Consider the following 27,264-nt stretch of genomic DNA (forward strand, 5'->3'; position numbering starts at 1 on the left):
TCATGTCGCTGCTGAATAATATGTGAACTTTTACTTGCGGAGGAATCTCTCAAACCAGTAAGAAGAGAGCTTACGGAATCTTTTTAAGGTACTATAGTCTACATAATTGATTCCAAAACGGACACTATATCCAGCACTCCACTCAAAATTGTCAATAATTGCCCATCCATAGTATGCCATCACTCTAACGCCATTTCTACATTTATATAAAACACAAAAATGAACAAAGTTTAGTGAAATAAAGCCCCATTAATGGGTTCAAAATATAAAGTTTAATTAACTTGACCAAGTAATTTGTTTCATGATTTTCACTGACGTATTTGAAGATACTCACTTGATTGCTTTTCGAACATACTGAAGGTGCTGATAGTAGTATCGGATTCTAAAGCTGTCTTGAAGAGCTTGCTTAAGTGGTAATGTGGGATTGTTTACTTCATCAACCCCTGAAAGAATAAGATATAAGTTAAGATTAATGCACATTGGGTAGCCATCATTGCCGGTTAATAGAGTAACATGTAGGAGTGCATGTGGTATGAATTATTCTTGTGATTTGATAAAAATTACATAAAAAAGAAGAAGAAGAAGAATAAGAAGAAGAAGAAGAGCACAAGAGAAGAGTACCGTTACTAAGAGAGCACATTAATAAAATTATATATATATATATATATATATTAAAAGGAGGAGGAGAAGAAGAAAAGTGCTGAGATGTACCATTTTCTGTAATGTAAATGATTGGATCTTTGTATTTTGTTTTTACATAGAGAAGGAGATCCCAAATCCCTTTTGGATAAATATGAAGCCAAGTTGAACCAGCCTGCATAGTCAGTTTCGAAATTTGCATGGAGTTATACAAAATATTTTCAAAATATCAATTGATTTATTAAAATTCAACAGTTGGAACTTGGAAGATATAATATAATTGTACGCTATTAAAACATTTTAATTACCTGTGCGCCAATGAGCTTCCCATTGCGGCTCGCTGACATTATAGTGCGCAACGTTAAGTTATTCAAAATTTAATAATAAAAATAAATAATGAATAAATTTCTTGTAAAATGTTTGCAAAATTTGAAACTATTTATGCTGCAAGCTGAAGTAAACTCACGTGTACGGTTAACTCGCTGGTCTGTGCTATAGCTTAAATTCACCTTATTTGGAGGAGTTGTAACATGGGCAGCATAATTAGCTGTGTAGTAATTTAATCCAAGAAAATCATATGACCCTATCAGTTCTTTAGATTGCTTTGGTGTAAATTTGGGAAGTCGGTCGCGGACAAGAATTCTCATTGAAGCGGGATAATCACCATATACCAAGGGGTTCATAAACCTGTAACACATGCCAATAGAAAATAGGTGTCAATATCTAGTTCTCATTGAATGTAGCGTTTTATTGAATAGGTGTTAGCTCTGTAGGCATGCACTCTTTTGTTTTTTGGCTAACCGCCCTGTTTGGCACTTGAGTGTTTTGCCAAATTTATCTGCTACAAGTTTTTTAAAAACTTTAGCTACAGTAATCTCAAAAAACTTTTCAAAGGTTTTAAAAAATTTTTAAACAATACATTTCAAAATATTAAAAAATTTACACACTTCAAAAATTTTTTAAAAAACTTTTACAGTAAGTTATAGTAAAGTTTTAGACAAACACCCAAAAAATTTACTTACCAAACGGGTCGGGAAGGGACACCACTCCAAAATTTATTCACAGGACGTAACTTTACAAGAGGAGAACTAGACGTTTCCTCATGTTGTGATAAGAGTTTATTTTACGTATTTTTTAGTGTGTTTTATTAGTTAATTTTGGTTTAATTATTTAGTTTTATAACTAGAATAACTAAGGTTTTGGTAAAAAACTACATTTTATGTTAAAGTGGCTAAACATTGCATTTTATGGATTTTTATGGTAAAAACTTCATATTTTGTAGGTTTAATGATTCAATCATCAAATGAAGTGCATTGAGAATATATTTGGATTATTGATGATGGATTAAAGTTGTGAAAATAAAATATGAAGTGTAAAAGGAAGAAATGCAATTTGAGGACAAAAATCAAGAAAAGTCAGCTTTCACAACTCAGACACATTTTCGTATTTTGACTATATCAGGAGCTACAATGATCGGATCAAGGTGATCTTGGTACCATTTTGAAGCTAAGAGATATATCTACATTTGGTATGAAGACATCAAAGTCCAATTCAGCCGTTTTCTTGGTCAAAAGGTCGAAACACAGAAACTTATCTGGATGGTCGAAAGCTGAAGCCCAGAATTGACCAGTCTATGGTATTTTGACCATATCTCAGTCCACCGATCTCCAAATTAGATGATTCTTGAAGCATTGGAACTCTAATTCAAAGGGCTACAACTTTTGTGTTTTGCACAAAAGCCAGTTCGGCCTTCATCATGGAGAAAAATGCAGTTGAAGTGAGGTCAAAAGTAAAAACGTGTATGGCAGCCGAATTTCTGTAATTTGCTCAGCCATTTTTCTCATCTTCACACTACTTTCCAGCTAGAGTTGGAGAGAAAACGTAGGCTGCACATGCTTCAGAAGACATAAGGAAGAGATATAGCCAAGGTTCCAAGTCAAAAGCCATTATTTTTGACTCCCTTAACAAATCCAGATTTGGAGAATCAAAGTGGAGAGTCATAGCAGAAATTTATGACTGGTAAGGGAAGGACTTTTCATCAGCTTATATGTAGAGACATTTGAGGTCTATGAGGGGGAGGATACGGGAGAAGCTTGAAGAGTGCAGAAATGTAGTTCTTCCATTTCCTTTGTGTAGGATAGTTTAGCTAGTGTAGTTCATCCATTCTTGTATATTATCTAGATTAGGATGAAAATGGAGGATGAAGAAGGCAAGGAAGAAAGCTCATGTGACAAGGGTTGTATTCCTTCCAAACTCTTTATCTTTTGTATTTGATTCCAAGTTTAGTTAATATACAAGTTTTGGATTTTATATTTAATATGTGTTTTTAAAGTTTATACCTTGGGTTTGGTTGAACTTCCTATGATTGTTAGTGTTTATTATTTGGCTATTTGATTGCTAGTATTTGAGCAAGTTATTTAGCACTTTAGCTCTTTAAATCATGATTAATCTGGTACCATTAATTGTGATTATCTAAGGTGTTATTTCTGCAATGAAAATTGAGATTTAACACTAGTTCAAGAAGTGCTAAACATAGGGAGTACACTCACGAAAGTAGAGGTGCACCTATGTGGTTTTTAGTGATTTATTTCATGTAATTTCATTGAAGAAATGAACTTGTAGCTAATTTCATAACCATGAGAATAGGTATGGATTAGTTATAAGTATAATTGATTCACTACGAAAGTAGGATTCAAATGCATAAGGAAATTACACCATAATTAGCCTAGATGTAGTAATTAATGATCCAAATATAGCACTTGCATGAGTAGTTAGGGATACCACAACCTAAGGAGCTTTTATTTGTTATTTTGTATAATTTCAGTAGGATAAATTTGCTATAATTCATTGATAGTCTAAATAATAGAGAAGCTTTAGTAATACCGGTAATTGTTCACTCTTCCTTGTGGGATCGACCCGATATATACCCTAAACTACTAGTTGATCTGTATACTTGCAGTGAACGGGTGTAATTCGGTATTTTTTAGCTTGCACGTATGTAAAATACCCGTCAAGTTTTTGGCGCCGTTGCCGGGGAAGATTTGGCAATATCGGTGTGAAGAGTAACTTTATTAGTTTAGACATTTTATTAGTTATTGTGTGAATGTTATTTTCTGTCATTTTAGTATTTTCTGTGTGTATGCATTTTATCACCTATTCTTCTTACTAATTTTGCTCTTAAGTTGTTTAAAAGCAATTTTAGGTGATGAGGAGGATAGATCAATTTGGAGGACAAAGCTTGAGAAATGAAAGATTGGCAATGGATGGTTACCTAGTGCAAAGCTCCTTCAACAGAGGTAACCAAGAAATTACTGAAGGTATGTCTTTTGAAGATGGTTTAAGGTGGTTAAAGGCAAAATTTGATGTTATGATGGACACAATTATGCATGAAATTGAGCAAGGGAGGAATGTTAATGATTTTAATTCTTATCATGTGATTTGTGACTTGTGTGGAGGTTATCATGCTACTAATACATGTATGCTGATAAGAGTATATTTTACGTATTTTTAGTGTGTTTTATTAGTTAATTTTGGTTTGATTATTTAGTTTAATAACTAAAATAACTAAGGTTTTGGTAAAAAACTACATTTTATGTTAAAATGGCTAAACATTGCATTTTATGGATTTTTATGGGAAAAACTTCATATTTTGTAGGTTTAATGATTCAATCATCAAATGAAGTGCATTGAGAAGATATTTGGATGATTGAAGATGGATTAAAGTGGTGAAAATAAAATATGAAGTGTAAAAAGGAAAAATGCAATTTGAATCAAGAAAAGTCAGGTTTTGACAACTCTGACACGTTTTGGTATTTTGACTATATCTGGAGCTACACAGATCGGATCAAGGTGATCTTGGTACTATTTTGAAGCTAAGAGATATATCTACATTTGGTATGAAGACATCAAAGTCCAGTTCAGCCTTTTTCATAGTCCAAAAGTTGAAATACCGAAATTCAACTCAGCTGTCCAAAGTGGAAAACAGAGCTCTGACCAGTGTTTAGTATTTCGATCATATCTCAAGCTACAAAGCTCAGATTTGGATGATTCTTGAAGCATTGGAAAGCTAACTCAAAGGGCTACAACTTTGGTGTTTTACAAAAAATCCAGTTCAGCCTTTATGATAGAGGAAATCGCAGTTGAAGTAAGGACAAAGTGAATACGCGAGTACACAAAACGTGACTTGTAACCGCGTTTTGTGTAGGCGCGTTTTCTGGCCGCAATTCTGCAATTTGCTCAGTCAATTCTCTTGTGTTCTGACTACTTTCCAGCTACAATCTGCAAGAGAATTCGGTGCACATGCTTTAGAAGACAAAAGGGCAAGAAAGTTGGCATATTTTCAAGTCAAAAACAAAGGCTATTGACTATCTTAACAATTTCAGATTTGGAAATCAAATGCAGCAAATTTGGACCAATGGAAAAGGAGCTTTTGGAGCAGTTTATATAGGGAGCAACCAGGACATGCAGAGCATACGGGAGAAGCTTGGAGTCTGCAAAAATGTAGCTTTTCCATTCTCTTATTGTTAGATTAGTTTAGTATAGAGTAGTAGTTCATCCTTCTTGTTTATTAGCTAGGCAAAGATGAAGAAGGAGATGAAGAAGGCAAGGAAAGAGCTCATGTGACAAGGGTTATTTTTCCTTTCCAACTCTTTATCTTTTGTATTTGATTCCAAGTTTAGCTAATATATAAGATTCTGGATTTTGTGTTTAATATGTTTAGTTAAAGTTTATGCCTAGAGTTATGGTTGAACTTGCTATATTTTGTTAATGATGTTTATTTGGTTATTTGGTCATATTATTTTGAGCAAGCTATTTATCACTTTTGGTTATCTAATCATGATTAACTGGCCATTAATTATGATAATCTTAAGGTGTTAAGTTTGCAATGAAAATTGGAATTTAACACTAGTTCAAAGAAGTGATAAGCCTAGGGAGTACACTCACGAAAGTAGAGGTGCACCTATGCGGCTTAAGTGACTTGTTTCATGTAATTTCATAGAAGAAATGAACTTGTAGTTAATTTCATAACCACGAGAGTAGGTATGATTTAATTACAAGTATAGTTGATTCACTACGAAAGTAGGTTTCACATACATTAGGCAATTACGCCATAACTAATCAAGATAATAGCATTCACGTAACCGATAATCTCATTTGCAAGAGTAGTAAGGAATTCCATATCTCTAGGAGCTTTCTGGTGTTATTTTCTTAAATTTTATATTTGTGGTAGTCTAAATAATAAAGGAGTTTGAAAACATCGGTAATTGTTCATTCTTCCCTGTGGGATCGACCCGATATATACCCTAAACTACTAGTTGATCTGTATACTTGCAGTGAACGGGTGTAATTCGGTATTTTTTAGCTTGCACGTATGTAAAATACCCACCAAGTTTTTGGCGCCGTTGCCGGGGAAGATTTGGCAATATCGGTGTGAAGAGCAACTTTATTAATTTAGACAATTTTTCTTATTTTTGTTGTTTTTGTTGTATCTTGTGTGTTTTATGTCATTTTTTTTTGAGTCAATTTTATTATTATTATTATTTTTTTTTTTTTTTTTTTTTTAGTTTGTGTCTTGGAATCTATCTTCTTAACTGATCTTACTTTTGAGATTGTTTAAAAGTAATTTTAGATAATGAGGAGGGTAGGTCAATTTGGAGGACAAAGCTTGAGAAATGAAAGATTGGCAATGGATGGTTACCTAGTGCAAAGCTCCTTCAACAGAGGTAACCAAGAATTTACTGAAGGTATGTCTTTTGAAGATGGTTTAAGGTGCTTAAAGGCAAAATTTGATGTAATTAAGTTACAAGTTCAAATGGACACCATGATGCATGAAATTGAGCAGAGAAGGAATGTTAATGCTTTTAATTCTTATCATGTGATTTGTGACTTGTGTGGAGGTTATCATGCTACTAATACATGTATGCAAGCACAAAATGTGGATTATTATGATGAATTAGAGCATTACAATCCTTGTTTTGATCGATATAGTGCTAATGCTTATGGTTGGGATAATCATGGTACTTATAGTGATTCTTCATATTTTTATAATTACCAACCTGAATGTGTCCAATATGAATCAAAACCATCTTGGGAGTTAGCTATAGAAAAATTAGCTAATGTGACTTCCGACCGTTTTGATAGGATTGAAAAAAGAATAGATGAATTAACTTCTCACTTTGGCAGAATAAATGAGCAATTGAGTGTATTGTGTGAAGTTATTTCCTCTAATAATTTGCAAAATGATCCTAGCATGAATGGTGGGAATGTTGTATGTGAAAATGGATTGCATTTTGATGAAAATGATGAATCTCAATTGTGTTTCAATGAGCAAATGTCCATTTCACATGATAATATCTTTGGAACTAACTTTGAGCCTCAAGAGGTGAGTTTTAATGACTCATTTTTCACCCCTCTTGAGGAGTGCATTGAAAGTATAGGTTCTAAGGGTATTGCTGCCCAAGATACTCTCATGACATTTCCATTGGTAAGTTCTCAAGTGGTGCATATTCAAGGTAATATTTATGAAACACTTGGGATAGGTAAGTCAATTCCATTTCTCACATCATTAGATCATGTGACTTTTGCTATAAAGTCACCATGTAATGATCCACCACGACAAAAAATGGTGGATTATTCGTTAACTAAGCCTCCTTGAAAAATGAGGTTCAATAGTCGAGCCAACGACTATAAATAAAAGCGCTTATTGGGAGGCAACCCAATGTTTTGGTTATTTATGTTATTTTGGTGTGATTTTATGTTTAAAGTATGTGTTTGAGTTATTTCGTTATTTTTCATTTATAGGTATTGGAAATGAAAGCAAAAGTGACCAAATGAGGTGAAAAAGGCGAAGTTTGATCAAGGAACTCAACCCCTCGATTTGAGTAATTGTTGTTTTTGATTCGTTACAAGGGGTTAAAATGCATGTTTTGATCATTTTACATGTGCATGCATTGAATATTTTAGCAAACAAATGATCTATGAAGCATTTTGAGTAATTAGGGTACCTTTTGTAATTTTGCAAAAGTTGAATTTCTGCTAAAATTCGCAGCAGAAAACGCGTTTCTCAAGAAAACGCGCCTCTGAATCGCGTTTTCATTGAATCGCGTTTTCAATTCTGTGCCTATAATGAAGAAAACGCGCCTTCAAAACGCGACAGGAAGTCGCGTTTTCTACAAAGTCGCGTTTTACAGCCTGATCAAAAATTGAAAACGCGACTTCAAATACGCGACTTAAAGTCGCGTTGTCCCACTTAGTCGCGTTTTCAGTGCTGCAAGATTTGTGAAGAAACGCGACTTCACAAAACGCGGCTTAGTGGCGCGTTTTGATGAGTCACGTTTTCTGAGCACCTTTTTTTTTAAAAAAAAAAAAAAAAAAAATGCAGCTTCCTTGATTCTCTTTTTCTTCTTTTCCTCATATATTTTCTTGTACCTTCAGTTGCTTATTGTGTATTTTCTATAGGTACATCACCACCACAAAGGCTTAGGAATTGCGGATCGCCGTTATATGTTTATTAAGCCTTTGTTATCACTTTTGTTTCTCATTTTCCATTTTTAGGTTATATCACTAATGGTTACCAAATGGAACTCATGAAGCGATGAAGACAAGCGAACAACATACCTTGAAGCTTCATATTCAATCACAACAATAGGGGAGTATTATTTTATTTTTATTTTTTCTTGATTTTCCTTCTTACACATTGAGGACAATGTGTATGTTAAGTGTGGGGGGAGAATTGAGATTATATACATTGTATGTGATTGAATTATTAGTTGCAAATATTGGACTTGTGTTAAAATTCAAAATTTTTCTAAAATCTTGTCCAAAATTGCAAACTTGCCCCAAAAATATTTAAATTTTTTCAATTTTATCCAAGGGGTAACAAGTTTCATACCATTAGTAGTTCAAATTCCTTCTACATTTGAGATAAATATATGTGATTTGGAAACTTCTTTTCTCATTTAACTTGGAAATGACTATTATGTGATTATAATTTTTGCATTTGTAGGAAAGTATATCTTTTAAAGTGGAGAAAATTATGCCTATATTTTTTTGCATATTTGATGAAATTTCTTCTCTTTATTGGATTTTATAAGTTAAGTGATAAATATGGTCAATAAGTGCAATACTCTTCTCATGATTATTTTTTTAGAAACTTATTATTCTCTTTGCTATAAAAAAAAAAAGAAAAAAAAATGATGAAAAAATGAAAAAAATGAAGAAAAAGAGAAAAACAAAAAACAAAAGAAAAAAGAAAATAAATAAAAATTCTTCTACTCCAATGATTCTTGTACTTAGTAACCGGGAGTCTTCATCTACAAATGTCGACTTTCGCGTAAAACGGTACTTGAATTAAGAGTATGCAAAGCAACTTGAGTATGTGAAGTGTTGAGTAACCGGTGATCTTCATCTAAAAATGTCGATCCTCGCGTCAAAAGGCATTCTCACGTCTTAAGTAATATTTAGATATGTAATATTAATAAATATCTTTTTAAACAGAATTAAAAGATGATCATGAGTTTAGGAAGCATTATTATTGACCATATGAGTTGCTTGCTTGTGAAATCAGGTAAGGATGAAAAATCGATTTGAATTTGTTATAATGATGGTATAATTGGCTCTCCTTTACTTGATATTATGAGTACTTGAACTTAATTGAATAATTGCATAATGGTTATTTACTTTGTTTTGAGGAAATGAAGTTGAAATGCTACATATGCTTATTTTCAAATTTTGGATCATTGTCGGTTTGTATTTCTTATTGCTTGAGGACAAGCAATGGTTCAAGTGTGGGGGTATTTGATAAGAGTATATTTTACGTATTTTTAGTGTGTTTTATTAGTTAATTTTGGTTTGATTATTTAGTTTAATAACTAAAATAACTAAGGTTTTGGTAAAAAACTACATTTTATGTTAAAATGGCTAAACATTGCATTTTATGGATTTTTATGGGAAAAACTTCATATTTTGTAGGTTTAATGATTCAATCATCAAATGAAGTGCATTGAGAAGATATTTGGATGATTGAAGATGGATTAAAGTGGTGAAAATAAAATATGAAGTGTAAAAAGGAAAAATGCAATTTGAATCAAGAAAAGTCAGGTTTTGACAACTCTGACACGTTTTGGTATTTTGACTATATCTGGAGCTACACAGATCGGATCAAGGTGATCTTGGTACCATTTTGAAGCTAAGAGATATATCTACATTTGGTATGAAGACATCAAAGTCCAGTTCAGCCGTTTTCATAGTCCAAAAGTTGAAATACCGAAATTCAACTCAGCTGTCCAAAGTGGAAAACAGAGCTCTGACCAGTGTTTAGTATTTCGATCATATCTCAAGCTACAAAGCTCAGATTTGGATGATTCTTGAAGCATTGGAAAGCTAACTCAAAGGGCTACAACTTTGGTGTTTTACAAAAAATCCAGTTCAGCCTTTATGATAGAGGAAATCGCAGTTGAAGTAAGGACAAAGTGAATACGCGAGTACACAAAACGTGACTTGTAACCGCGTTTTGTGTAGGCGCGTTTTCTGGCCGCAATTCTGCAATTTGCTCAGTCAATTCTCTTGTGTTCTGACTACTTTCCAGCTACAATCTGCAAGAGAATTCGGTGCACATGCTTTAGAAGACAAAAGGGCAAGAAAGTTGGCATATTTTCAAGTCAAAAACAAAGGCTATTGACTATCTTAACAATTTCAGATTTGGAAATCAAATGCAGCAAATTTGGACCAATGGAAAAGGAGCTTTTGGAGCAGTTTATATAGGGAGCAACCAGGACATGCAGAGCATACGGGAGAAGCTTGGAGTCTGCAAAAATGTAGCTTTTCCATTCTCTTATTGTTAGATTAGTTTAGTATAGAGTAGTAGTTCATCCTTCTTGTTTATTAGCTAGGCAAAGATGAAGAAGGAGATGAAGAAGGCAAGGAAAGAGCTCATGTGACAAGGGTTATTTTTCCTTTCCAACTCTTTATCTTTTGTATTTGATTCCAAGTTTAGCTAATATATAAGATTCTGGATTTTGTGTTTAATATGTTTAGTTAAAGTTTATGCCTAGAGTTATGGTTGAACTTGCTATATTTTGTTAATGATGTTTATTTGGTTATTTGGTCATATTATTTTGAGCAAGCTATTTATCACTTTTGGTTATCTAATCATGATTAACTGGCCATTAATTATGATAATCTTAAGGTGTTAAGTTTGCAATGAAAATTGGAATTTAACACTAGTTCAAAGAAGTGATAAGCCTAGGGAGTACACTCACGAAAGTAGAGGTGCACCTATGCGGCTTAAGTGACTTGTTTCATGTAATTTCATAGAAGAAATGAACTTGTAGTTAATTTCATAACCACGAGAGTAGGTATGATTTAATTACAAGTATAGTTGATTCACTACGAAAGTAGGTTTCACATACATTAGGAAATTACGCCATAACTAATCAAGATAATAGCATTCACTTAACCGATAATCTCATTTGCAAGAGTAGTAAGGAATTCCATATCTCTAGGAGCTTTCTGGTGTTATTTTCTTAAATTTTATATTTGTGGTAGTCTAAATAATAAAGGAGTTTGAAAACATCGGTAATTGTTCATTCTTCCCTGTGGGATCGACCCGATATATACCCTAAACTACTAGTTGATCTGTATACTTGCAGTGAACGGGTGTAATTCGGTATTTTTTAGCTTGCACGTATGTAAAATACCCGTCATATGCAAGCACAAAATGTGGATTATTATGATGAATTAGAGCATTACAATCCTTGTTTTGATCGATATAGTGCTAATGCTTATGGTTGGGATAATCATGGTACTTATAGTGATTCTTCATATTTTTATGATTACCAATCTGAAAATGTCCAATATAAAGCAAAACCATCTTGGGAGTTAGCTATAGAAAAATTAGCTAATGTGACTTCCGACCGTTTTGATAGGATTGAGAAAAGAATAGATGAATTAACTTCTCACTTTGGCAGAATAAATGAGCAATTGAATGCATTGTGTGAGGTTAGTTCTTCTAATAAATTGCAAAATGATCCTAGCATGAATGGTAGGAATGTTGTATGTGAAAATGGGTTGCATTTTGATGAAAATGATGAATTTCAATTGTGTTTTAATGAGCAAATATCCATTTCACATGATAATATCTTTGGAACTAACTTTGAGCCTCAAGAGGTGAGTTTTAATGACTCATTTTTCACCCCTCTTGAGGAGTGCATTGAAAGTATAGGTTCTAAGGGTATTGCTGCCCAAGATCCTCTCATGGCATCCCTGTTGGTAAGTTCTCAAGTGGTGTATTTTCAAGGTAATATTCATGAAACACTTGGAATAGGTAAGCCACTTCCATCTCTCACATCATTAGAACATGTGACTTTTGCTATAAAGTCACCTTTTAATGATCCACCACGACCTAAAATGGTGGATTATTCTTTAACCAAGCCTCCTTGAAAAATGAGGTTCAATAGTCGAGCCAACGACTATAAATAAAAGCGCTTATTGGGAGGCAACCCAATGTTTTGGTTATTTATGTTATTTTGGTGTGATTTTATGTTTAAAGTATGTGTTTGAGTTATTTCGTTATTTTTCATTTATAGGTATTGGAAATGAAAGCAAAAGTGACCAAATGAGGTGAAAAAGGCGAAGTTTGATCAAGGAACTCAACCCCTCGATTTGAGTAATTGTTGTTTTTGATTCGTTACAAGGGGTTAAAATGCATGTTTTGATCATTTTACATGTGCATGCATTGAATATTTTAGCAAACAAATGATCTATGATGCATTTTGAGTAATTAGGGTACCTTTTGTAATTTTGCAAAAGTTGAATTTCTGCTAAAATTCGCAGCAGAAAACGCGTTTCTCAAGAAAACGCGCCTCTGAATCGCGTTTTCATTGAATCGCGTTTTCAATTCTGTGCCTATAATGAAGAAAACGCGCCTTCAAAACGCGACAGGAAGTCGCGTTTTCTACAAAGTCGCGTTTTACAGCCTGTTCAGAAACCAAAAACGCGCCTTCAAATACGCGACTTAAAGTCGCGTTTTCTCACGTAGTCGCGTTTTCGATTCTGCAAGATATGTGAAGAAACACGACTTCATAAAACGCGGCTTGATGGCGCGTTTTGATGAGTCGCGTTTTCTGAGCACCTTTTTTTTTAAAAAAAAAAAAAAATGCAGCTTCCTTGATTCTCTTTTTCTTCTTTTCCTCATATATTTTCTTGTACCTTCAGTTGCTTATTGTGTATTTTCTATAGGTACATCACCACCACAAAGGCTTAGGAATTACGGATCGCCGTTATATGTTTATTAAGCCTTTGTTATCACTTTTGTTTCTCATTTTCCATTTTTAGGTTATATCACTAATGGTTACCAAATGGAACTCATGAAGCGATGAAGACAAGCGAACAACATACCTTGAAGCTTCATATTCAATCACAACAATAGGGGAGTATTATTATTATTATTATTTTTTATCTTGATTTTCCTTCTTACACATTGAGGACAATGTGTATGTTAAGTGTGGGGGGAGAATTGAGATTATATACATTGTATGTGATTGAATTATTAGTTGCAAATATTGGACTTGTGTTAAAATTCAAAATTGAATTGAGATTATATACATTGTATGTGATTGAATTATTAGTTGCAAATATTGGACTTGTGTTAAAATTCAAAATTTTTCTAAAATCTTGTCCAAAATTGCAAACTTGCCCCAAAAAGTTTCATATCTTTTCGATTTTATCCAAGGGGTACCAAGTTCCATACCATTAGTAGTTCAAATTCCTCCTACATTTGAGATAAATATATGTGATTTGGAAACTTCTTTTCTCATTTAACTTGGAAATGACTATTATGTGATTATAATTTTTGCATTTGTAGGAAAGTATATCTTTTAAAGTGGAGAAAATTATACCTATATTTTTTTTTGCATATTTGATGAAATTTCTTCTCTTTATTGGATTTTATAAGTTAAGTGATAAATATGGTCAATAAGTGCAATACTCTTCTCATGATTATTCTTTTGAGGAATTTATTATTATCTTTGCTGTAAAAAAAAAAAAATGAAAAAAAAGAAGAAAAAAAAAAGATCTATTCTACTCCAATGATTCTTGTACTTAGTAACCGGGAGTCTTCATCTACAAATGTCGACTTTCGCGTAAAACGGTACTTGAATTAAGAGTATGCAAAGCAACTTGAGTATGTGAAGTGTTGAGTAACCGGTGATCTTCATCTAAAAATGTCGATTCTCGCGTCAAAAGACACTTTCACAACTTAAGTAATATTTAGCTACGTTATATGAATAAATATCTGTTTAAGTAGAATAAGAAATGATCATGAGTTTAGGAAGCATATTATTGACCATATGAGTTACTTGCGTATGAAATTAAGTAAGAATGAGAAATTGAATTAAACTTGTTATAATTACGGTATAATTGGCTCTCCTTTACTTGATATTATGAGTACTTGAACTTAATTGAATAATTGCATAATGGTTATTTACTTTGTTTTGAGGAAATGAAGTTGAAATGCTACATATGTTTATTTTCAAATTTTGGATCATTGTTGGTTTGTATTTTTATTGCTTGAGGACAAGCAATGATTCAAGTGTGGGGGTATTTGATAAGAGTTTATTTTACGTATTTTTTAGTGTGTTTTATTAGTTAATTTTGGTTTGATTATTTAGTTTTATAACTAGAATAACTAAGGTTTTGGTAAAAAACTACATTTTATGTTAAAGTGGCTAAACATTGCATTTTATGGATTTTTATGGTAAAAACTTCATATTTTGTAGGTTTAATGATTCAATCATCAAATGAAGTGCATTGAGAATATATTTGGATTATTGATGATGGATTAAAGTTGTGAAAATAAAATATGAAGTGTAAAAGGAAGAAATGCAATTTGAGGACAAAAATCAAGAAAAGTCAGCTTTCACAACTCAGACACATTTTCGTATTTTGACTATATCAGGAGCTACAATGATCGGATCAAGGTGATCTTGGTACCATTTTGAAGCTAAGAGATATATCTACATTTGGTATGAGACATCAAAGTCCAATTCAGCCGTTTTCTTGGTCAAAAGGTCGAAACACAGAAACTTATCTGGATGGTCGAAAGCTGAAGCCCAGAATTGACCAGTCTATGGTATTTTGACCATATCTCAGTCCACCGATCTCCAAATTAGATGATTCTTGAAGCATTGGAACTCTAATTCAAAGGGCTACAACTTTTGTGTTTTGCACAAAAGCCAGTTCGGCCTTCATCATGGAGAAAAATGCAGTTGAAGTGAGGTCAAAAGTAAAAACGTGTATGGCAGCCGAATTTCTGTAATTTGCTCAGCCATTTTTCTCATCTTCACACTACTTTCCAGCTAGAGTTGGAGAGAAAACGTAGGCTGCACATGCTTCAGAAGACATAAGGAAGAGATATAGCCAAGGTTCCAAGTCAAAAGCCATTATTTTTGACTCCCTTAACAAATCCAGATTTGGAGAATCAAAGTGGAGAGTCATAGCAGAAATTTATGACTGGTAAGGGAAGGACTTTTCATCAGCTTATATGTAGAGACATTTGAGGTCTATGAGGGGGAGGATACGGGAGAAGCTTGAAGAGTGCAGAAATGTAGTTCTTCCATTTCCTTTGTGTAGGATAGTTTAGCTAGTGTAGTTCATCCATTCTTGTATATTATCTAGATTAGGATGAAAATGGAGGATGAAGAAGGCAAGGAAGAAAGCTCATGTGACAAGGGTTGTATTCCTTCCAAACTCTTTATCTTTTGTATTTGATTCCAAGTTTAGTTAATATACAAGTTCTGGATTTTATATTTAATATGTGTTTTTAAAGTTTATACCTTGGGTTTGGTTGAACTTCCTATGATTGTTAGTGTTTATTATTTGGCTATTTGATTGCTAGTATTTGAGCAAGTTATTTAGCACTTTAGCTCTTTAAATCATGATTAATCTGGTACCATTAATTGTGATTATCTAAGGTGTTATTTCTGCAATGAAAATTGAGATTTAACACTAGTTCAAGAAGTGCTAAACATAGGGAGTACACTCACGAAAGTAGAGGTGCACCTATGTGGTTTTTAGTGATTTATTTCATGTAATTTCATTGAAGAAATGAACTTGTAGCTAATTTCATAACCATGAGAATAGGTATGGATTAGTTATAAGTATAATTGATTCACTACGAAAGTAGGATTCAAATGCATAAGGAAATTACACCATAATTAGCCTAGATGTAGTAATTAATGATCCAAATATAGCACTTGCATGAGTAGTTAGGGATACCACAACCTAAGGAGCTTTTATTTGTTATTTTGTATAATTTCAGTAGGATAAATTTGCTATAATTCATTGATAGTCTAAATAATAGAGAAGCTTTAGTAATACCGGTAATTGTTCACTCTTCCTTGTGGGATCGACCCGATATATACCCTAAACTACTAGTTGATCTGTATACTTGCAGTGAACGGGTGTAATTCGGTATTTTTTAGCTTGCACGTATGTAAAATACCCGTCATGTTGAACATGAAAATTTTAAGAAACCTTGATCTTTCTAATAGAAAGCATTCCTAATATTACACGAGAATATTAATCTGTGTACGCGGGGCATTTCTATGGGTAAGTGTTAAAATGGGGACTAATACAAGAAGTTAACATCCTACATAATTGTAGTATGTGGCTATCTAATTTGTAAAGATGTTGGTGAAAATAAAGATTATTCCAGACTTCAAAAACTCTTTGACATGCAGTAACTGGTTTAGCAAGCAAGTGATCAATTGGCATTCGGTAAGAGAGTTTTGAGGTGTTATTACCAAGAAAAACAATATAATTCTGAGTGTTCACATTCATATAATATTTTTATTTAAATTAGGTGCACCATTGGGTGCAGGCTGCGCACCAATTGGGAAAAACACTATGGTCAAAGAGAATTTTACATTGAAGATTAGGTATCCATTGGAAAGACGTTAAAGTAAAAATAATAATAATAATAAATTGCCAAGTGAAGTTTTAAAATCGGAAGTTAGATGCTTGGACAAAATCATGTTGAACTAGTACAACTTAATTGTATTTAAGCCGAGAGAGCCTTCGATTTCCTAAAGCCTCAATGAGGGCCGAAAAAACTTCTTTTTTTTTCGAAAGGGCTTTTTTTTTTTTTCGAAAGGCCATTTATATACATACTTTGTTAGCAATCTTCTTCATCAAACGTTTATTCGCACACTTACCATCCAAACATGAAATCAAGGGCACGAATGGCTGCTCGTTGATCAAGAGGTGAATTTGAAAATGGCACCATCCATTCAGCGACTAGTGTAATCCCAATTTGTCCTTTTTGGCGAGCCTAAACCATATGCACAATTCAATTAGTAATAGTAATTATGGAACTCAATATTGATTACGATCAAATTCTATGTCAGTTTGAATTAGAAGTGCAACAATAACCTGATACACTCTCCTGTATAATTTAACTACATCAGCATGAGCCAAAAGTTGGTGGTGTGCCACCAAGTAGGGTTCTGTCCCTGAATTTCCACCGGTGCAGTTATTATTCATCCAAGCAGAACATCGACCAGGAGCAGAGGATCCACTATCATAACCATTTGAACTAAAGGTCCAAGGTTCATTCAATGTGATCCAATCTTTCACTCGATCACCAAACCTCGCAAACAGTAGATTTGCGTAGTCATGAAAATCCTTTCTGGAAAGTATAAAACGTCATCAAATCCAAAAGCCAAAAGCATCTTGACTCTTACAGTATATAGAACACTATCATTGGATTGCATAAATGATTTCTTGGGCTGAATTTGATAGAATAGGGCAAGTGAAGGTTGTCTTCTATTTGGTTCCAACCAGTTGTTATATTTGCTATAATATTTATAGTGCGCAGAATCATGTTTTGCTATACTGGATATATGTGGAATAAACAAAATAACCTAAATTGTGTTATGTATGTCTATTTTTGCTCCTTTTTCGTTTTCCTTTTTTTGGAAAATAAACTATTTTGTGTTGTATATGTTGCTTGCTATCACTTCTAGACTAAATTATCACCCATGTTTAGAGTTCATTAATATCAATTAGGTTGTGATAGTAGTATTATAGGAAGAGGGATCTTGACTTACATAATTTTAGGACTCAAGAAGCCTCCATACTCTTCATCTAAGGCTTGGGGCAAGTCCCAGTGAAAAATTGTCACAATTGGCTTTAAACCTGTGCATTTCAAATTTCAAAGATGTTGAATTAGATGAACACAACCAAATGATCAAGATCATACGGTCTTAAAAAGCATTGGATTTTTATATACCATGAGCAAGAATTTCGTCTATGAGCCTATTGTAGTACTCAATTCCTTTCTCATTTATGCCTTTGCTAATCTTGCCATCTGCAAATCATTGTATAGCTTAGTAACAATATAATATGTTCCAATTTGGGTAAACTTGGTAGATATTAAACGGGCTTAAACTGTCGCTAGATAAAGGTTTACATAGTGAAGCCTTACGAGGAATTACTCTAGGCCAAGAAATTGAGAAGCGATAAGAATCTGCATTCATTTCCTTCAAGAGTTTGATATCCTCCTGTCACACGAGAAAGATAGCATTGTAGACGCACTTCAATTTTTTTTTTTTTTTGTGTGGCAACGATTGTAGTCAACGTAAATAAACAGAAATAACAGATTTTCTTTTCTAACTAGGTATATTTTTGCGGGGTCGTTGATTTTCGTGCCCTATTTTTCCATGTATGATATTTTGGCTTTACTATTAACTTATTTCAGCCAAAGGATTTGGTTTGCATTACCTTATATCGATGGTAGGAGTCTGCTGCCACATCTCCGTTACTGCCATTTGAAATTTTACCTGTAGTTTCAGAATGGAGTTGGTCAGACTAGGCTACTAGTTTTGACAATTTTTTTTGTGCAACAATTTATTAGGATGTGATGAATAATTTGGAGAAGGGAGAGTGGTAATCATTAGAAGTGCGAAACTTAATAGCATAGACCAATGCTTTTTTTTTCTTTTGTTGTAGTAATTAATAATTAATAGGATAGATGGACCAATATACTAATAGCAATATTAAATTCTCGAAAGTATACGTTTTTCATGTAAATAACTTGCCCAAAATTGAATGCCCAATATTAGAAGTGGTTCACATCTGAGCAAACTATATATGTGACCATGTGTATATATGGATCTTTCAATTCTGCTATGCAATCTATATATTCTGAAGTAAAGAAGATCTGTGCTCAAGAAAATGACACGGAGCGTCCCTAATGCCTCCACGCTTAAGTGAGCGGGGGAAAAATCACTGTTTTAATGGCAAAAAAAGTTCTAAAACTGTAAACCTGGGAATTTGTGAGTGAAAACATCCCAGTTGCTTGGACCTTTGCCATCAATGTTCCAAGCGCCTTCAACCTATACAAAAATTTTGAGAAAGTCATAATTATTCTCAGCGTCGCAATTGTTGAATCCTTGTTTCACTTCCAACATTTTAGGAATGCTTACAGAGGAGGGGCCCCCAAAAAAAAAGGAAGGAGAAAGATAATAAGAACTTTTTAGAGATAATTTAGTGATGGTAATGTTGTCTGGTCGATGATTCCCTCTCTTACCTTCAAATAGGCAAAAATTTAATAATTAACAAAAAAAATGAGGTACTATAATTAAATAGGACGAGATAAAATGAAGATTCATAAAAATTATGCTTTGACCTCTTAAGCATAACAAATATTTTAGAACATCTAGAAATGAGAAGCATGACTGACTTAATGGGAACGAAAGCTAGAGTCTAGCATTACAATAATGACCAATTGAATGAGCACCTGAACTACATGTATACTACATATAAATAGATCACGAACCTGATAAGCAGAAGATGCAGCCCCAAAGATGAACCCTTTGGGAAAACTGCTCCGGTTGAGTACATCTATACCAAAGCTTGGAGATAAGGGGACAGCACTACGATCAATTTTATTTAAGGCACGAGCACTTGGAAATACTCCACGGTGTTGGGCATTTGCTGCAAGCACATGAAAAGTAACTAGAAGTGCAGCAAGAAGGAGATGCCCAAGGAATTCCATAGCTTGTTTTACGGTTGCAAATTGCTAGTCGAGCACAAGCTATATATATAGGGGAGAAGGAGTGAGCTTCCTTCTAGGATGGAATTTCGTCGGATTTGACATTGTTATGAACCATAGGTTTTTCGTATTCACTAATGCACGTTCAGGTTCAAGCACATGCAAAACCATGCTCGTGATCCCTGAATACATGGGAAGCTTCGATGCAAGAAGATTAGGTCAACACACATTTGTAGAATAAAATAGTTTTTTTTTCAAGATTTCTTTCAGTTTCAAAACTCGATGCCAAATGACCATTTAATGTTTTCTGTTTGACAAGTTCGATATATATAATGCTCAAACACTAAATTTTCTGTTATAATGCTCAAGATATTGTCAAACATAGTTTCTTGTTCTTTTTATTTTCTCTTATTTTTGGTAGAAGTTTTTTCTTTTCTATTACTTTGGGTAGAAGGTATACTTTTAACATTCAGATTTCTAGAGGAAAGTATATAATTCTTCTCTTAATTTCATTTTATTTTCGAAAAGATTAAGGAGAAAGGGAAATGACCTCATTCCAAGCCAAAGTTAACGTTTTTGTACCCAAAAAAACTGAAAAATCTTAAGGACATGGTAGAACCTTTTTGCATCAAAACTCTGTAAATTCTTTTGCACCTTGAATTTGGATGACAATATTATTCTTTTGTGAAAATTGAGTTGCTTTTTTGTGCAAGAATCAAGATTTACAAAATGTTGAAAAAATGCATCAACATATGAGAGGCTGGCCAATTATGTTTTTTAATTTACAAATGATGACTAACAGATGTATTCCTCGAAAGAAGTAGAAGGTAGTGCGGAGGGGTTTGAACTGTCATTATAATTTTAAACTCTTGCCTCAACAAAAATTTGAAAATGTGTTATGTTATATACTTAAGTTTAAATTTGTCAAAGTTTTGTTTGCCCCATAAAGTATATTTCTAGTTCATTCTGTAGGTACAGTTGAATTTTCTAGGCTTGATATTCTATGGATCGTGTGGATTAGGTGTTTTTAATAGTATTTTGAAAAATTACACTATAGTGTTTTATTTGAAAACTTTCCACTATAGATGAATCGTATGGATTAGGAGTTTTTAATGGTATTTTGAAAAAAATACACTATAGTGCTGTATTTGAAAAACTTTCCACTATAAATGAACCGTACGGATCAGGTGTTTTTGAAAAATTATACTTTAGTACTGTATGTAAAAAACTTTCTATTGCAGATGAGTCATATGGATTAGATGTTTTTGAGGTGTATTTAAAAAATTACACTATAGTAGTGTATTTGAAAAATTTTCTACTGTAGATGGGTCGTATAGATTGTGTGTTTTTTGGCAATGTATTCTGCTGTGCTTTTTATTGGAGTATTTTTTTCAATTTTATTAATTTCCATCACCATCCATTAGATACCACCACCTTCCTCACCTCCTCTATCCTCCACTGCTGCCACTATGGGTGACAATTTCTGACACGACCTAAAAGTACAACGTAAATCTAATACAAAATTAATGTGTTGGGGTTGAGAATTCGTAGGTTCAGGTCAGAATCTGGTCGAACCCGATGAATTCGAAAAGAAAACAGGTCGAATTCAGGTTACCCATCGGTTGACCCGATAACCTGTTTATGAATTAAAAATAATTTAATAAATATAAAAAAAATTTATCTAACTAAACTAAGTTATTTTTTTTCCCAAAGGCATTAGATACTTACTCCTAAATGAATTTGTTTAATTTGTGTGAAGTTGGAATTGCTATATTTGGACAAATTATGTATTATGTTATTTCTTACTTTAAAAATCTCTTAATTTATTTCAGATTTGGCTTGCGATAAAATACTGTTACGGTGTTTTAATTTTTAATTTATTTCAGATTTGGTTTGAGATTATTTTATTGAGATTTTTAGTAAATGATTATATAATTAGTCTTGGGCAGAATTGGTTTTGTTAGAAATTATAGCAGTAGATTAGTAAATTGGAATTATGTTTCTGGTCATTCGGGTGACCCGCTAACCTAAAAATCTTGTGTTCGAGTCAGGCATATTGACCAGTCAAAGGTTAGTGGGTTGTGTTCGGGTCAACGGATCTCCTGTTATACCCAATTCTTGACTTGACCCGTTAACATGTTTTTGACTCGATTGCCACCCCTAACTGCCACACTCTCCACCCCTCCTCCTCCCCCCTTCCTCACCCTCCCCGTCCTTCCTCCCTCCTCCTCCATCCCCTCTTGCTCTTTAAGATGCAATTCAGTGGGATGAAGTCCAGATACAGCAATGTCATCACTCTTTCAAGAACACTTCTCTGCGGAAAATCAGGAAACTACCTGCAGTTATTTCCAACTTTTAAGATGTATTGAATTTAGATGCAAGCATGAGGTTTTATTTTACACCAGGCTCATTTTTTTACTGTAACATGTGTGCATTTTGCACGAAGAATATTATAACTGTTAAAAATATAAGATCCATTTTAGGAATCTGTTGACGTCGAATTCCAAAGAAACACAAATCTTTAGTTTCTAGGCACTATCCTGTACCATTTTTAGTTTTCGACCATGTAGCGGTATGTTAACAAGTATTATTTAATTACAAGATTGTACAATTAGAAATAAAAACGAGGGTGACCTTTGTTTACGTTTGAGATTTGATATGCAAGTACTAAATTAAGACTACTAACAATTCACCAGTGATAGTATTTATAAATTTCAGTTGGTTGTGTATTCACCATAGACTTCTTTAAGGAGTTGCATGGCGAGAAAAGAAGAAAGAAAAGAGAAAACAGAAGAGAGCTAGAAGATAGAGATGAAAAACGACAATAATAAAAAATAGAGAAAACGCGATTGGTAGGATCAAAAGTGAAATCAACATGATTTGTTTTTGCTGGCCGTCAGCTGGAAAAGCTCGAATTTAAGTTGTAACATGAATGCAACTTGCACGAAGAATATTATAACAGTTAAAAATATAACGATCTATTTTGGAAATTTGTTGACTTCGAATTCCAAAGATACACAAATCTTTAGTTTCTAGGCACAATCCAGCACTAGTGAATAAGAAATTAATGGTTATACGATCGAGGGATTCGCCTGATTACCTCCTTTATTTCCAATCGGTTCATCGTGCTCGAATTTTTCAAATGTTTTCCATATCACATCTTCTCCAGCTGTCTTCAGTTGAGCGTCCAATTCGCGGCCGGCAGCGTGATATCCCTATACTTCCACTGATTAACAATCTTTGATCAGTTCCAAGGAGCCAGTGCAATATGTTACATAGAAAAACATATTTTGTTACAATAACATATAAACATAATCGATGTAAACAGACATATATGTGTTGGAAATTAGTTTGTAGTATGAAAATTGATCATGACTTGTGACATGATCTTTCTTTTCATGTCTAGAAGTTTGATTTTTGAATTTTCTATAAGATTCATTGGTACATTGATGTATCTTTTCAAGTTCATTAGTTCATTTATGAAATCACTCAATTCATATATTTGGTGTACTAAATTCATAAATGAATATTAAGTGAAGATACATTGATTTATCTTCTTAAGTTCATTAGTTCATGGAACTATTCAATTCATGTACTTGAAGTACTAAATTCATGAATGAACATTAAATGAAGATACATTAAGTTCATTAGTTCATGTATTTGGTATACTATATTCATAAATGGACATTAAGTGAAGTTCATGTACTTTTACTTTTGGTTTGCCTATAAATAGAGGTAGTCTAAGCCTCTCTTGAAAAAAAACTTGTGCTTAGACTATCTTAGATTTGCAAAACCAACTGCTTGCATCCCTTTCTTGTGAAAACTAAACTTAAACTTGCTATAGGCTAGTTTTTGTTTCCATTATATCTTAGAGGTAATTTGCCATCTTAACTTGGTTACACTACAAGAAAATTGGCCTTTTGTGACAACATTCTCTGTGACAACAGAGAAACTTGTCACAATTGAAAACTTTAGTGACGAGTTTTAATGTCGTCATAGTTGATTGTGGGTTCACCCGTTAACAGTGACAACATGGGATAAGTCGTCACAATATGGATGGTGCGCAACTAGCCAGTGTGGCGGGAGATCACTATTGTGACGACTGGAAAATAGATTGTCATTGAAATTGGTCCTACAGTGATAACTTAAAATATCGTCACAATATAGTTGTCAGTTCTAAATTAGTGACAACAACTAGTCGTCACTGTCCAAAGTGTTTATTCCCAACTTACTTTCACTAATTCTACTATGTCACCCTAATTTTTTCAATATGGCATATATGTTGTAAATAAATTTTATTAATTCTACTATGACACCCTAATTTTTACATTTTAACCCCACATACCACTTTAATTTTTTCAATATGGCCCATATGTTGTACATAAATTTTATTAATTCTACTATATGACACCCTAACTATTACATTTTAGCCCCATATGCCACCCTAATTTTTTCTATATGGCCCATATGCTGTAAATAAATTTAATTAATTATGTTATGACAACCGAACTTTTATATTTTAGCCCCTTATGTGGTAAACTAATCTCATTAACTCTACCATGACACCTTATCTTTTGCAATTTAGCCTCGTACGTGATAAACCAATTTTATTAATTCTATTATGGCACCCTATGCTTTACACTTTATTTTGTGTTTATCATTGGCAAAATAAGGAAGGTATTGTAAAAAAAATGTATACCTATTTTTTAATTATTCCAAATTTAGCTAATACCTTGTTATAAAGTTAAAAAATATCATGAATTCATTATTTAGTTCTCTTGACAACATATGGAAAATTACTGATTAACATAGTGTGAAAATAATGGCAAAGAATAATAAAATTTAATATGAAATTAAGTAAAAATCTTGACAATTGCATGACTGGCGTTTGTTATGTATTACTCCCTCCGTCCCATTAGAAGTGTCATGCTTTCCTTTTTAGTCCGTCCCAAAATTAGTGTCACTTACCAATAATGGTAATAAAAACTTTCACCGATTTCCACTGATACCCTTAAATCTTACAACAAGATTCTTATATTTTAGTGGGCCCCAAAATTCACCTGTGAAATAGAGAATTTTCATGTGATGGTGTGTGAGTGTCACGTTAGAACCAGCAGGATTCGTGCATTGCACTTTCTCCAAAAGGGCTTGAAAATATATCATATGTATGGGTCCCACAATCATATCACTACTCTATCCTACCATCAATGGAGCAACACGTCAGGCTGCATAGCTAATTCAACCGGGGCATTCTTGGAACATAACCCATTACCTTTTGAAATCGGAGCACTGTTGAAAAAATGTGGGATTCCCAAAGCACGACAAATTCATTGGGACAGAGGGAGTACAATTTACAATAATCAAATTTTTTATGGTGTATGAATCAGTACTTGTATCAAATAGATTTAGTGTTTCATGCATGTATTAGTAAACCATTTTGGTTATTTGATCAACTAAACAGATTGTTTGGTCTTGTCAAACCACAATTCGTGCATAATTGATAAAATTATTAAATTGATACCAAAAATATTTACATTAAAAGGTCTTTTTTTGAATCATAAATATATTTTTAATAAGCCTTTTAGTTTTTGAACATTATTTTTTGTAGAGATCCTAAAAAGCCTATGTTAGAAAAAAAAGAAAAAAATCAAAAAATACTAAATTTTCATATTCCAAAGTTTTAATATAACTTGTGAAATGAAAAAGCTCAACATAATAAACAATGTTAATTACACAAAGATTGGGAAAAGAAAAAGAGATAGAAGGCTTTACTTTTATTAAAAAAGGTTCAACAATTTAGAGACAAGGCGTATTTTTTAGTGTGCAATAGTGGAAGCGGGAAGCTGAAAATTGAAAGAGTAGAGGCGGGGTTCTAAAAGAAGCAGAAACGACGTCATTTAAAGTTGATTTGGAAGAAAAACACTCAACACTTAGCCAAATTTCAGACAAAACTCATTTCCCTCTTTCTTTGCCTTCGGACACCATCTTCCCAACTCCCTTTTCCCTCTCCAAAAGCCGCTTCCTCTAAAGCCCTTTTCCACACTGCTTCCTTCTCCTCCTCCTTACTATCATCATCATCATCATCGCCCAATTCCAACTCCTGCAGTTTCGTTTATTAACCCCCAAAATCACCACTCCATTATTTTCTCAAACGCCCACATTCCCCACCACCCCTCAACAACCCCATTTGGCTTTTCCCATTCCCTCAATTCTTCACTGTTTCTCCTCAACTCATTCTTCTCCACCTCAACCTTCTTCCGCATTTTCTCTGACCAAAAAGCTAAATCTTTCCACTGGAATTACGCTCTTGATGGAATTCACCCTAGAGAAAATGGGGTCATCGGGGATAAAGGGCCAATCTTTGCTGCAGTTTTGTTGGGATGGCTTGGGTCGAATCCGAAGCATCTGAGGAGGTATGGTTCCATTCTTGAGAATTTGCAAAGTAGGCCAGATTTATTGGAGAAAATCAAGGGAATTATTGTTGCTTCAGGAGGTGACGCTAATATAGATCCCAAGGTCTGGGCTGCTGGATTTACTGCAGCCCTGCTAAAGAAATACAATTCATCATCTTATCCATCAGTTGTAGTTGTAGGAAGAAATCAATTGGAAAGTGGAGTTGATACCTCAAAGTTGCGAGAAAAGGAGCCCCTGTCCGTTAAAACCTTACTTTTGTCAGCATTTGAGAAGCTCTTCTCTTATCTCCTAAACTTGAACGACGTCAAACAGCAGTTGACAAAGATAATCTCCGTCCTTTCAAAAAACCGGCCTTCTTTCCCATATCTTTATCTGTATAGTACAGCTAATAAGGTCATTCCATTCTCATCAGTTGAGTCATTTGTTGAAGAATAGAAGAGAAGTGGGAAAAATGTGTGGGCATTCAACTTTGGTGCATCACCTCATGTTGACCATTATCGGACTTTTCCTAGTGTATATACATCAGAGCTTGAGAGGTTTTTGAACGAGTGTCTGGTCATAGTGAAGAAGTTATAAAAGTTTTGCAATTTTAGATGATTTAGGTTGAAATGCTGCACAAGTTATTGTTTGCCCTGTGCAGTTGAATTCAGTTTCAAGCAGTGGAGATTCCTAACAAGAGGTAATTTTGGCCTAATGTTACTCAAAACTGCAAACTCTTGTTTCTGAATATTTCCATTGAAATATGGTATTTCATTTTTGTCCAATGGTAGCTGTTGGTACTCTTGGTTCTGTAATTTAGCAATGAGGCACGTATCATTCTCAATAAACTTTCCCATCATCTTTGTGAAAAAAAAAAAGAGCTACCCAAGCTGATAGGGCAGCTTTAGTAGAGTAGTAGATAGCAAATATCCCTAAATTGAGCCAGTACCATGAATTTTGGGGAAAAGCCAGAATTTGAAGACTGAATCAGAAGGAAAACAAGACCTAAGGTTGTCATGGCATAATTTGAGGTAAATGATCTCAATATTTTCCATTTATTTTCGAACATTTCTGTCTAATGGTTGTTTGTTAATGTGTCTTCTGCCCATTATGTGTAGGCTTATCACAGTCTGTGCTTGGATTTGAGTTTAGTGTTGGGTGTTGTAAATATCTGTTGATTG

At 33.6% G+C, this 27,264-nt stretch overlaps 2 pseudogenes; one reads left to right on the top strand and one right to left on the bottom strand.

The window, feature by feature from the left end:
* Positions 1-25,953, bottom strand: LOC113767736 (annotated as a pseudogene).
* A 68-nt stretch (positions 25,954-26,021) lies between these two features.
* Positions 26,022-26,714, top strand: LOC113767747 (annotated as a pseudogene).
* Positions 26,715-27,264: the final 550 nt, after the last annotated feature.

The sequence above is a fragment of the Coffea eugenioides genome, chromosome 1 (assembly GCF_003713205.1).
Source record: "Coffea eugenioides isolate CCC68of chromosome 1, Ceug_1.0, whole genome shotgun sequence".
NCBI lineage: Eukaryota > Viridiplantae > Streptophyta > Magnoliopsida > Gentianales > Rubiaceae > Coffea > Coffea eugenioides.